The sequence below is a fragment of the Prinia subflava genome, chromosome 11 (genome assembly GCF_021018805.1).
Source record: "Prinia subflava isolate CZ2003 ecotype Zambia chromosome 11, Cam_Psub_1.2, whole genome shotgun sequence".
In the NCBI taxonomy this organism is placed as follows: Eukaryota; Metazoa; Chordata; class Aves; order Passeriformes; family Cisticolidae; genus Prinia; species Prinia subflava.
Window position 1 is genome coordinate 21,772,858 of NC_086257.1, and position 13,133 is coordinate 21,785,990.

Genomic DNA, 13,133 nt, shown 5'->3' on the forward strand with positions numbered 1-13,133 from the left:
TTTGAAACTACATAGATGGCAAATTCTGAAAAATGACAGTAAAATTCTTCTGATTTTCCTTGGGAAATCACAGGAATCTTTCAGTGAACAATTGCCCAGAAATAAATGTATAGCATCTATAAGTAGTGTTACGCAGTACAAAAATTGTTATGCAATACAGAAAAAAATACCCATTAATAAGCTTTTTGATATTGTTCATTTTTCTTCCAAGTTGATTTTTCATTCTGCAAGCATGAGGACTTTCCATAAGGATTTTTTTCCCTCAGAAATGCCATTTTTAATGTAACCAATTTACACCACCAGGACACAAAGCTGGTTTACATCCAGTGAGGATCATAAACACGAATTGCTGACCCTGTGATTAATACAGTGGTTTAATTGTCAATCTATTTCATGGAAATCTTGTGAAGAGAAAGTTCAAGCTTAAAAGGCCGAGGAATACAGCAGTTCTGGAATATTCCCAGCATTTTGCTTCTATTTCCAGGTTTATCTCAGTAGTACCACCAAAGCAGGTAACACAGGAAGCTGCAGGTGAATTCCTGGCTTGGCAATGTTACTTTAAAATATGACTTAGTCTTTTTATAAAGCCTGTTCACATCATGTTTTAAGTGTGCAAGTTCTGGTCAACTGTCTCAGATAGTTCAGGATTTTTCAACTTGAAGAAAAAAATATTCAAGAAAGAACATTATTTTAAAAAGTGGAAGCCTACTTTATCAAAGCCAAGCCCTGCAACATTTTATTTCCCTTTTTAAAAAATGTATAACAAGGGCTTTGAGTGTTTTCCATCTTGCAGTTTGTGCAAGGTAAATTGTGCATTTTAAATGAGCCCTTTCTAACAATTAAGAGATGTGTACTTCACTGGTTGAAGATTTGGGAACCAAATGTGAAAGCCCAAGGAGATTTTACTGAGAGCTCACTGGTGTAAAGCAGATCCTGGGCTGTGCCCAGGCTGCTGCTTGACGAGGAGGGATGTGTATGACAGCCTTCCTCAAAGGAATGCTTCAAGGACAAAATGAGAACATTTCCACAGGGTGCAGCCATCAATCAGCACAGGGATGTTCCTGTACACCAAGTACAACCCAGCAGAGCTTTAGGTGACCTTAAAGCACTGGCCAACATAGGAGCTGCTCCAGTAATTACAGATTACATTAAGGAGCCAGTAAAAGCCAACAGCCAACTACCAGGCAAACCTTTTATACATTATTAAAATCATATCCTTCCCAGAAGATTCGAGCTAATAAAATTGAAGTTGATAATGCAATCAGTAAAAAGCAGGTTAAAAAAAAATTCTCCTTTGTTGATAATGTCCCAAGAAATTCTTTTTGTTTATATAGTGCCTAATATACGTAAGTGTGGAAATAATCCCTCAGGTATATTAACAGTTTCAGTTGTACATTCCCTGAGACTGCCTTGAATTTTTTATAATTACATTTTATTAAGAAATAATTGTTATATACCAAGTGTGGCTTGCACTTAGATTAAAGATTAAAGACTGCAGTTACATAATATTTCAGCGATTAAAATATAGAACAATTTTTAAAATATGAAATTGGAAGGATTTTTCTCATGTATCAAGAAGCTAGTTTGCCTTCCTGAGCAACTGCCTTGGACAGTTTGTTACAGGCCCTGAAAAATCAGAAATATTAGAGGTTTGACATCAAAAAAGGAAGAGGGGAAAAAACACTTTGTAGGTAAGGAGACCAATATTTCCTGCTAACATTTTTAATAAATCATTTATGGGTGGATATATTCTATGGACTCCTTAAAGGAGTCCAGGTGTGCCTGACTCTCAGACCAAAAGTTTCTGAAAACTTGGCATTTTGAGGGATTGGCTGAATCAGAAATTTTCTTATTGGCCAAGACATTGTATTTATTTTATTATATAATAGAACCAGGGTCACCTGTGTTTGAGAATTGACACTCCACAGCAGCTGCTTTTGTGAGGTTATTGGTCAGACTTTGATTTCATATGACTCTTAAAATGCTAAAACAAGGTATATACTGTTCCCTTATATCTTATACAAAGTTTAGAGAAAAGGTTAATATTGAGGAATATTCTATGACCGGATTAGTTTTCTGTTTCTGTGAGCCTAAAGGGTCTGAGACCCAGCTGTAAAACTGTCAGCAACCGAGTTGAGTGTGCACTGAACATCTAGAACACAGCTCAAAGCAGAATGTGGGCAGATTTTCTGTGTGATTAAAGATAAATATGGCCAGGATAAATCAGTTTCATGATATATTTTACACACAGAACACTGTAGCTGCAACAATCTCTCCCTTCAGTCATTAGCTGGCATGGTAGAACAAGATCCAGCCATGCCGAGTGAGGACCTGTGTGTTTTCTGTTTCTTTAGGTCTCCAAAAATGTTAAATTGTTTCAAGTTTGTGCATTAGATCACAGCTATTACCTAAAGAAAGAAGTGCTGCCTGGTCTGCTCCTGGGGAAGGAAATACTGCTTCCAGCAGGAGTTAACTGTGAGTTTGTCATTCTTAATTTAGGCAGTTTGTTACTGCAGGTCTGGATATAGTCTTAGCTATGGCTTTTGAACAAAAATTGCCCCAATAAAGTCTATTTTTACTTTTTAGAATCAGATTCCTTATTTCAAAACCAAAATGTAGGTTCGTATATTTATAAAAAAACCCCAAAGCAACCCTCTTGCCCCTGGCCTGATTCTTTGTTGTTCACTGTCTCAGAAAAGTTGTCTGAAGCAGCAAATAGATCAAGGAGTAGCAGCACAGCAGACCAAAGTCAGCCCATGTGCAGGTCCAGTGCAGTCCTTGGAGCAGTGCCTGCCTGCTGGGGCTGAGTTTCTTCTCTATCTTCCCTGTGTGAGTAGAGATTCTGTTTCAGCTCTTCAGAGGTGCCCAAGAAAACTTCGTAATTGATGTTTTCCACTGATTTTCTTTCTCTGCTGGTTCTGTATTTTGGTAGAATCGTGTTTCCCCAGCTTTCAGATGTGTGCTTGGACGCTGGAAAAACTCACTCTCATGCATAATGAAAGAGGAAAAGTTACAGAGGAGAAATTTCTTGGCTGGAGTCTCCATTCCTGCTCTGTATCTTGCTCCACAAGCTCCCACAGCAAGTGAGTGGTAGAGCCAAGAATAGAACACCACTTTTCTGACACCCAGTCCAGTGCCTTAACCCCTGTCTCCCGTGAGAAATTTTGTTTCACTTTTCTGTGCAGTGCAAAGATAAGATCATATTTTATTTTGGTGCCTAAATTGATCTCTAGGGTGAGTGAATAAAGTTGGGAAATGGCCAGAGAATAACACAATGTAAATAGTGAAACGTAAGGAGGTTATATATATAACACCAGAGCTTCTCAGACTGCTGTGTGTCTAGATAGAATTAATTAAGACCTGTATGAAACATTTGAGTTCTTTCAGGGTTGTTTTGAGCACATGAGGACTTCTTCAGTGAGAAAACAGGATTTATTTTGCTCAGCTGGATTTTGTTTGAGAGCAGCCAGTGGAGAAGTTCTTTGCTCTGTGACATGAAGTGCTTTTTCCTCCCTGGTAGCACTTGCTTTGTTGGGATAACAGCAGGTGTTGTGTTGTCTGTTTGGGGATAGCAAAGGAAATTTGGGAAAAAGATGGAGTTAGCATGGGTTGATTACTTTGTCCTCTAGAGTATGAGTTCTGACAAATCAGGGAGGTGTCACCTTGTGCTCAACTTCAGGCAAAGTAAGAGCTTTTCTTCCCCAGCTCTTCCCAACATGTGAGCAAGAGGCAAATGCCAAGTGCCAGAGGTGAAACCTGGATCCCACTCCCTTTTAAAAGCATGTGAGTTTGAAGTGCAAATATTGGGAAGATTTCTTTCCAAAGTCTCTTCATTCATGATGGAGGGGTGTGTATGTGTGTATTCAGGGAAGAGAGATTGCTGTAAAAGGATAGGAAAGAGCTCACTGTAACTTTCTGCCTGTGTAGCTTTCACTGTATTCTGCCTGTTTATTGTTTCTATACAGGCATTTGCAATACAAACTGCTGAAATGCATTAGAAAATGGCCCTGCATTATTGCAGGTACCTGGAATTGTGGGTGCACACTCAAATTGCTGGGGACAAGATGAAGCGTGACCTTACAGCAGCACTGGGACAGGGGCTTCCTTCCCCACTGATGGCAAAATAACACATTTCCTTGCTCGCTGGCTAGAAATGATAGGGAACTTCTTGGCAATGCTTTACACTTGGGAACTCTTTATTTCTCACCACTGAAAGATTTTGTGGGAACACGCCAGTTTCAGTGAAACTTCTATAATAAAATGTTTCTTTTCAGGCTAGGATTTAGAGGGGGGTGGGCTCTAACCCTGATCTGCTTCTCTGGGAAGAAGGATTTAACCCCCAAAGTCTTCACATTCCAAGAGAGTCCTAATTCTCAGTTATGATGATGTTGGAGTGTTTTTTTTTTTTTCCCTGAGCTTCTGTAAAAATAAACAAAACCCCCAAACAACAAGCAAATCCCACTTCTAAGGCCATCTTGTTGTGATTGAGAGTGCTTCTGAAAGGATTTCTGGGATGAGAAAAATTATTTTCCTTCTCTTTCAACTTTGCACCTCACCACTCTGTCATGAACTTTGCATGTGAGATTTTGCTCTTGATGAATGAGCTCTCAGCCATAAAGACTGCTGTGAACTAGGCTTAAGGACTTTCCTGAAAAATGGAAACCAAAAGGCTAAACCACAGTTACCTTAGGAAATGTGAAGAAGGAGAAAAATGAGATGTTTGCTCTCCTGCCTCTTCTCTAGGGTTTTGTCACTTGTTCTTCACAGATTCTCCTGTGCAGAACTGGCAGCTCCTGCTCAAATATGAGACGTGGCTGGAGCGTTGCTGTGTGATCAGGGAGGGTCTCAGGGGACTGGCAGGTGATGGGATGGCTCTGCTGGAACTGAGCGCCTCATCAACACCACCGTGATGCTTCATCTGAAAGAAATCACCAATTGGTTCTTCACCTTCATGGGCTTTTTCGGTTCCTGAAGTCAGGAGTGCCAGCTGCAGTGTGAAATAAATGTAAATTCCGTCATTGTTCCTTCTGGAATCTGATACCTATTGTTATTTACTGCCTGCTATAGTTGTGGCTATATTTTTTTCTTTTTTTGGTCATTATCTGTGTGACAAGTGAAAGAAAAGAGCTGAATTTTGAGCTCAGATAAGTGTGGATGACCAGTGATTATACTCTGCCTTCTTCCAGGCAGCAGACACCAAGAGGCTTCAGAGCTGTCAGAGTGGTCACATCTTTACACGGAGTTGTATCAAAGCGAAAAGTTTAAATCTTAAAAATCACTTCACATGTACTCATCCTCCTCTGGGGAATAAAATTGTCTAAGAGCTGTTTAGTGTGCTCTTATTATGATGATGAGTGCAGAGTGAAAGAAACAAATGGGAATATTTTACAAAAACTTGCAGAGATATTTCTAAAAAGAATTACTCGGTAGTCAAAGTATCTCGACACTGCTATTGATGGGTTTTTAATACACATTGGCTTTAAGTGCCATGGATTCCTTTGGGCATTGCCTATCTAGCAGCAAGTTCTGAGCAGTGCTATCTGTTCTCGTGTCCTAAACAGAAGCAGCAGCACATAACACACAAGGCAGTAATTCTGATCTGCCGAAGGAGGAGCTGAACACCCCGGGCTGTGTCAGCTGCAGGCGCTGTCTGTGTCCCTGTGTTGATACAAGGTCCATGTGTGCTCTCACAAAAGCCTCCACAAACTGAAACAGCAGCGCTCTGAGGATGCTTCCCTACCTCATATCTCTCAGAAATGGCTTCCAAATCAACCCTGAGCGTAGCTGAATAAAGTCTGGCAGTGAATTTGTGCTTTAATAGCAAAGATTCCTATGCACAAAGTGATTGAGAAGCACTTTTCAAAGAGGACAAACATGGTTTGCCTCAGCCAGGGTGGAAATCCTACAAAATTCCTAATGAAGGATGGTAACAGAATAGAATATTTTGCTGGGTGCTGGAGGGCAAAGGAAGTAAAAAAAAGATACAATTTTTCTAAGTGATTCTTGTGAGTACCTCAAATTTGCTTCTGATGAAATATTTTATTTGCTATTAATTTTAATAAATTAAAAATATTTTTCATTTCTAGGTAGTTTCTGCTCAGTCTTTGAACCTTGAGGCTGAATTAATTCCACAGCGTCTGGAAGATGGGGTTCTTTGTTTTGGTACAATACCCACACTATAACCAGTCATCATTTTCTGTTCCTTGCTCTCTTAACTTTCATTCTTTATGTGACACTATTTGCATTTTAGCTCCAGCAGGCATCAAATAAGCTGTTTAATTAAAAATGTTATTGGGGGTCCAATTTAAGATCAAAGATCACATGCTATCAGAGATCCAGTACTTTGATACCACAATAATAGGTACCTTAGAAGTAGTCAGATGGGTTAGATTAGATAGTAATTTTATTTTAGCTTGTTTCCTTTCTCTTAGTACTCATTCCAGATACCATAACCTGCTAGAAGTTTTAAGAAGAAGCAGTAATTTTTAAAGTGAAAAGTAAAAGCCTCCCAGTTTAAACAAAACTGATCAAAAATTATGGAAATAGGAAATTGAGACCTTTAGAATATATAGGACCAAAAGCATAATAAACATTGACTGGGAGCGTAATCCTGAATGCTAACAGAAGTCCATTTGTTGTAACAAACATTTTGTCTAATTTATTCTTCAAATGTATTACTGCCAGAAAGAATAGAATTTTCAGGCTTTAATGTGTTGATTACTCTTGAACTTCAGCTTTAACTGCTGGTAGTGTCTCCCACTGAAAAGACCATTTTAATTATCCTTGTCATCCATCTCAGCAAAGTCCATGCATGTGTATTATTTACAGATCATTCTTTAAACTGCTAACAAGAGATAAAATTAGGCTCTGTTGCCATCAGAGCACAACAACAGTGTGTGAATCTGAGCTCCTTGCAGGGCTCTGACACAAAACTCAAAAGAAGAGGCGAGGTTGGTTCATTCCTTGGCTGTGCATCTGCACAGTGAGCGCTCAGGTCTCACAGGACATCAATCACCTCTGCAAAGGTGCAAGAACCCTCCACTTCTAACCCAGCCCACGGCAGCTAATGGAGCTGGCAGCGTGTTTTTAGCTTTTGTTCTACTTCTGGATTACTTTGATTTTAGATTAAGTAATCTAAATGTCTGTTTGGTGGAGTACGCTTTTTTTATTATTATTATTATCCTTTCACATTTATAAATTATTCTAAGAGCTCTTCCGGCTAATAAATCATAACGAGGTTGGTTCTAATGCATTTGAACTATCAGCCAGTATGTGCAGAATGTTATCAGTTTTTGTGTGTTACAGATAGCAGAGGTGGAAAAGTGGTTTTCGAATGTGTGAGCTACAGCAAAGATTTTCCATTTGCTTCTGAGCCATTGCCTTTGTGCCGTCTCGGGGATTGGGTTGAAAGGGAGGGGCTGTGATCTGCCAGGAGGGACCGTCCACAAAGCTTCCTTTGGCACCAATGGAATCCCAAAATCCCAAAATCCCTTAACTGGGCAAAGCTCTGTGACTCCCCCAGACAGACAGCGGAGCAGAACTCCGGCTCCTGCTTCCCAACCCCCAAAAGACTTTAAATGACTTTCCATTTTTTTTTTCTTTTTCTTCCCCGAAGTGGCTTTGGAAACACGGCAGGAATGCAAATAAACATGTAAAAGAGTCAGCCTAATCGGGCACATGGTTCTCAGAAGTTCATTACTCTTCGTTATCTGAAAAACTGCAAATAAGAAGGGAAACGCCAGCAGGGCAGAGATGCATTGTCACATTGCAGACTTCGTGTTAGGAGGGATAGTTGTGAGTGCTAACAGAAAGCCTAACAACCAAAATTCGGTACTTGGGTTCAGCCTTGTGAATGGACACTATTTTTAGAAATGAATTAAATTGAAAAAAATCCTTATTTTCCATGTAAATGGACAACTTGTTGAAATTCAGAGGCAAAAAAACCTTGGGTTAAGTGTAAGACCCACAATTCGATTTGCATGTTGAGTAATTCAGACTGTAATAGAAGCTTTGTCATGTTAAGGTTAGGTCTTTCCTGTGGCTGTTCAAGTGGGCTCTGAAGACTTTTTAACGTGTTGCAGGATATTAAGGGGGGAAGGTTTGACCTACATCCATTTTTTTCAGACCCACTTCTGCAGGTTTCATCACACTTCCCGTGTCTTGCATGTGGGACATTGCTGAGGGCAGGATAGGTGCCCAATTGCCTACATACAATTTCATCAGGAAAGGTATATGATTTATTGCCCTGTAAAGGGTTTTGACATGAAGCCTGTGAAAAGCACTATATAAATGCCAATACAATATAAAACGTCACACAAATACTTTGCTCATTAATTCTGACCCTGTGCTTTTGTACTGGAGAGAAATGAGAGTGAAATATGAATGTGTTCCTTATGCTTTAAGGGGAAAAATGGGGCTGTGGATTTTATAAAGGCTGATGTGTTAACCTGCCTTTGTGCTTCCTTTAAAGACAAGCAGCGAGAAGCCCACTCCTGCCTGGAAGTTCAACCATGAGTGAAAGCAGACAAAGCCCTAAAAAGGAGAGCCCCACGTTTGTGATGACAGTCCTTGGTCATGACACAGCTTTCACCACACAAAGAGAGGGTTTCATTTTTTCCTTTCAGAATTCCATTTATTTCAGCACTACCAGCTCGGGAAGCCTGTCTGCCATCATCCCATTACAATTTTACTCCGTACATTTTATCATATTATCTTTAAACAGATTAATATCCAGATCTTCCCCAGCCTTCATGGCCTGTTTCAGAATGTGGCTTCAGCCGAAGCAGCTGTGCTTCCACCAGAGTGTTTTAGTGACTTGCTAGAGCTGAGCAGCCTCTGTTGTTCATCTTTGCTTTGGCCAAAGGGGACATAAGCTCCTCAAAGCCCAGATCTCACCAGTCCCCAGCTCCTTCCTTCTGGAAAATCACTGGGGAGGTCAGGGAGGAAGGGGAAGGATATTGGACATACTGGAAAATCTTTTATCCTCTGCAGGGATTTTCCAGCCCTGCCCAGTTCACTTTGCAGAATGGGAGCCAGCCTGGCCCAATGAGTGTAAATCACAAAACTCGTGTGTCTGATCAGCTGAGGTTTTCTCTCAGGTGTCCACCCACCTTCATGGTGGGACTTCAGTTTTTTAAAATGTTCATGCATCACCTTTAACTATCACTGTGTACTGAGTAAAATTTGTTCCATTCCTTTATTTTGATTTTAGGTTGCTTTTCAAATTCCTTCCCCCTTCTGTGTTTCTCTGTGATTTCTATTCTTTCTATTTTTGCTTTAAATAGGATGTTCACTTTCTGCTGATCTTTGCTGACATTTTTCCCTTTTGATTTGCAGTACTATTAATTGCCCTCTGTTCAATGTTTTGTCTACATTCAGAACATGTTTGTTTTTCTCTAGTGGCCCATAATTACTTTCCTCCTCCTACTCTTTAATTTTTCCAATTACATTCTCCACTGATGCTCCTTAAAGAGCAAGAAATACTGGGGGTAACCTCCTGAAGATATGAGGATATGACATTTTTGGCCAGAAAGTGCTTTTAGTCTTGGAAAAGATCTGGGGCTGGAGATATCGACTGCACCTCTATTTACAGGAGTAGATCACTTTTTTGGTTGCAGTTAAATAATTTGTGAGGCCAGTTTTGTGTTCAGGGATGGTCCTGCATCGCCATCTTCTAGTGGGACTGAGGACAGAGGCAAACAACCCTGCTGTGCTCCTTAAAACAGAGACCTCCAGCTTTTGGGTTTAGGGAAGCCTCTGTCCATTTCAGGTACCAAAGCAACACAGGAAATCTGCCAGGAAGCAGAAAATCAGGTTCAGTTCTCCGGTGTCCCCATTTACCACAGTGGCCTCCAAGCCGCTCTTTCAATCTTGCCTCCGGCCCGTTCATTTTCCTCTGTTTTCCTTTCAGCCTCAATGTTGTGGAAATCCAGGTCCTTCCTACAGGCAGAAACAAGATCTGCTTCATAGTTGGCACCCCGCACCATTTTCACAGGGAAACATTTCCCGGCGAGTGCTGTGCAGAGCTCTCCGCTGCGCCGTGCGCGTCCCCGCGCCTATGAATGTGTTTCATTCTTGGCGGCCGCGTGTTTTCAGCGGCGCTTCCACCAGGGACAGCCTCATTCCAGGCCTGCTGCGAGCCCCGAGCCAGCTCCGCTTCCCGGCAGGCGCCGGTACCGGGCCCTGACCCCGAATCCCATCCAAAGCCGCTTTTTTTGGGAGCCTTTTCTGCCCCGTCTCGGCGCGGGGTGCGCACCCGCCTGCCCGCGCCCTGCAGTGCGGAGCGGCGGCCGCGAGGGGGCGCCGCAGACCGCGGGGCGGCGCGCAGGGGCGCGCAAGGGCCGGGCCGCCCGCGCAGGGGCGCGCAGGGCGCTGCGGGAGCGCGCAGGGCCGCGCAGGGCGCTGCGGGAGCGCGCAGGGCCGCGCAGGGCGCTGCGGGAGCGCGCAGGGCCGCGCAGGGCGCTGCGGGAGCGCGCAGGGCCGCGCAGGGCGCTGCGGGAGCGCGCAGGGCCGGGAGAACCCCCGCGGCCGCCGCAGCACCCGCGGCTGCTCCGCGCTCAGCCGCTCCCAGCGGGTCTCTCCGCCAGCGCGGCCCCAGCAGCGCTCCCGAGGGGCGGCGGGGGCTCCGCGGGCGCTGCCGCCCCTCGAAAGTCGTTCAGAGGCAGCAGCGCAGGGCGCAGACAGCGAGGCTTTGTGCAGGCGTGTGCGTGGAGCACAGCGCAAAGCAGGGAATAAAAATAAAGGAAAGGGGGAGAGAAAAGAAAAAAAAAAAAAGTGGTCAGAGTAGGTTTGTTAAGGAATCCGGTAAGTTATAGGAAGCAAAATTAAATGTCTGGTGCTTACACGACGGCATGTTTTACAAGGGAGAAGGAAACTGTGCAGAAAATGCATGGGCTTTTATTGTTGGATTTCATTGCCTGTATTGTGGTGGATGCTTTATGCTACGGAGAGCAAGTTTAATTGAACCAGATCGCTGATTTCATATAGTAGGGGGCATGGGGTGGGTTTTTTTGTTTTGTTTTGTTTTCAGAGTTAACCGTTTCGGGGACTAGAGGCAGGCAGCGCTGAGCTCCACAGCTCCGAGTTTCAAGCCAGCAAATAAAAACACATTACATAAAAACAAACACCGAGCCCAGTTATCAAAGCCTCAATCTCTAGCTATTATTTTCTCTTGTATTTGGTGCCTTTTTTTTTTTTTTTTTTTTTTTTTTTTTTTTTTTTTTTTTTAAATCACATCTGTCTTTCCCAGCCTTTCCCAGGACTGCAAAGCAAAGCCGACAGCTTCCATGTGACCACCTAGGACAGGAGGCATTTTCTGCTGGGAAACTTTGCAGTGGTTTTCTCTTTTCCTTCCCTTCTGAGAGCTCAGAAAAGAAAACGTGCAATCTTCCCAGTGATTAAAATCTCCGTATTTGTCTTCAGACTTATCGGGTTTATCCAAACTTTTGTGTGTGTGTGTGTAGCCCCCCGCCCCCCCTCCTGTGCATTTGTAAAGTAGCCCCATCTAGCAATGATAAATATCCCTGTTGATCACTTGATTGATTACCTCTCGGAAAGGTCACGCGGGCTTGCAGTAATTTCCTTTTGCCTAAGGCTCCCTTTTCACTTTTACTCCCGCACGACAGCTCCAAGTATACAGGATCTTTATTTTTGATTTTTAACCCCTAAATAGCTCCCCGAAAACAATGCGTCGGTGAAAAGAAGGAGGGAAATCAGCCGGCGGCTCCGCGCTGCCCCAGCCCTGCCGCGCTCTCCCGGGGCGGGTTTGGGGAGGGAGAGCCTCCCTCCCCTGCTCTCCTGTGGACTGAGAATTCGGATTTAAACAACCAGACAAGCTATTAATTTACCCATGCTACCCAGGGTCCTGAACCCAATTAATTTCTAATAATTACAGCCCAAGGGGGCTGGAGAGATCCCTCTGCCTCTTTCTAGCCTTGCCACTTCGCGGCACCGAGGTCAGCATATAATAATAAAGTGTATATTTTGAAAGTGATCAGCAGAACAGTGAGTTATTGCAATGAATGAAAATTGTTTCCATTTTGGCTAATTGAGCCCGTGGCTGAAAGCTGGAGTTCTGAGACTAAATAAAGAGGACTGTTTTATTTCGACGTGGGCTGGAAATCCCTGCATAGCTTTTCGGTCACCCAGCAAGAAACTTAATTTCTTAACAGCAAACCTGAAATCAAGCGTTGGGTAAACAGTATTAATAATTGCATTACAATGATTAAATTAATCTTACTGGTAGCTAGGAGAATATAGATTGAGATTGAATAACACGATGTAAAGTTCACTGCACAAAGACAATAGCACAACAAATACCTCGATAAAGAATTCCAACTTTTCTCCAAGTAGACTGCGGGGCTTGTTCAATTATAATGTAAGGAAGAGAAAATTTCCTGTTACGGGGAAAGCACTGAAACCTGTGTATGAAGAGGTGCTTTTGGTCTCCCAGCCTGTATTAGAAATAGATTTAATTCCACCCCTCCATCCGGAAAAATATATGTCCCCAAATTTTAGTCTCCGTTTCTGCCCGTGGATCTGCCGAAAGCGAGCCCGCATCCCCGTCGCCAGCCGCTTCCCACCCGGGAGGGAGCCGAGGCTGCCGGCGCCAACGAAACGGAATTCCCGGGGGGCTGCCCGGGACTTTTCGGGGAAGGGGGAGAACACGACGGGGCCGAGCGGGCGATGCTGGGGCCGCCGGGCGGGCTGCGGGGGCGGCGGGGGCGGCGGCCGGAGCCCCGGGCGGGCGGCGCGGCACCTGCCGGGCTCCCGGGCCGCTGGGACGGCGGGCAGGTGGCGGTGACAGGCGGGCACGGCCGGGTCAGGGCTGCCCTCCCGGGAAACTCGCATCTGTGCCCCCGGCCCCGCACGGGGCTGGACCGCCTGGGTGCGAGCGGGGCCCCGGGCACGGGGAAGGACGCGCATCTCCGCCCGGGCGGCGGCTTTGCCGGGGTCTCCGCTTAACCCGGGGGCGCGGGAGGCGGGGGGAGTTTTGCGAAGTTCACGGGCGTTTTCATTTCTCCCAAGTGACCGGGCGCCGCAGGTCGGGGGTGTGTGCGGGGTGATCTGGGGACAGCTCGCTGCAGCCCCGCAAGGAAAGGCGCTGTTTGCGGGCGAGGTCGGGGCTCGGGCAG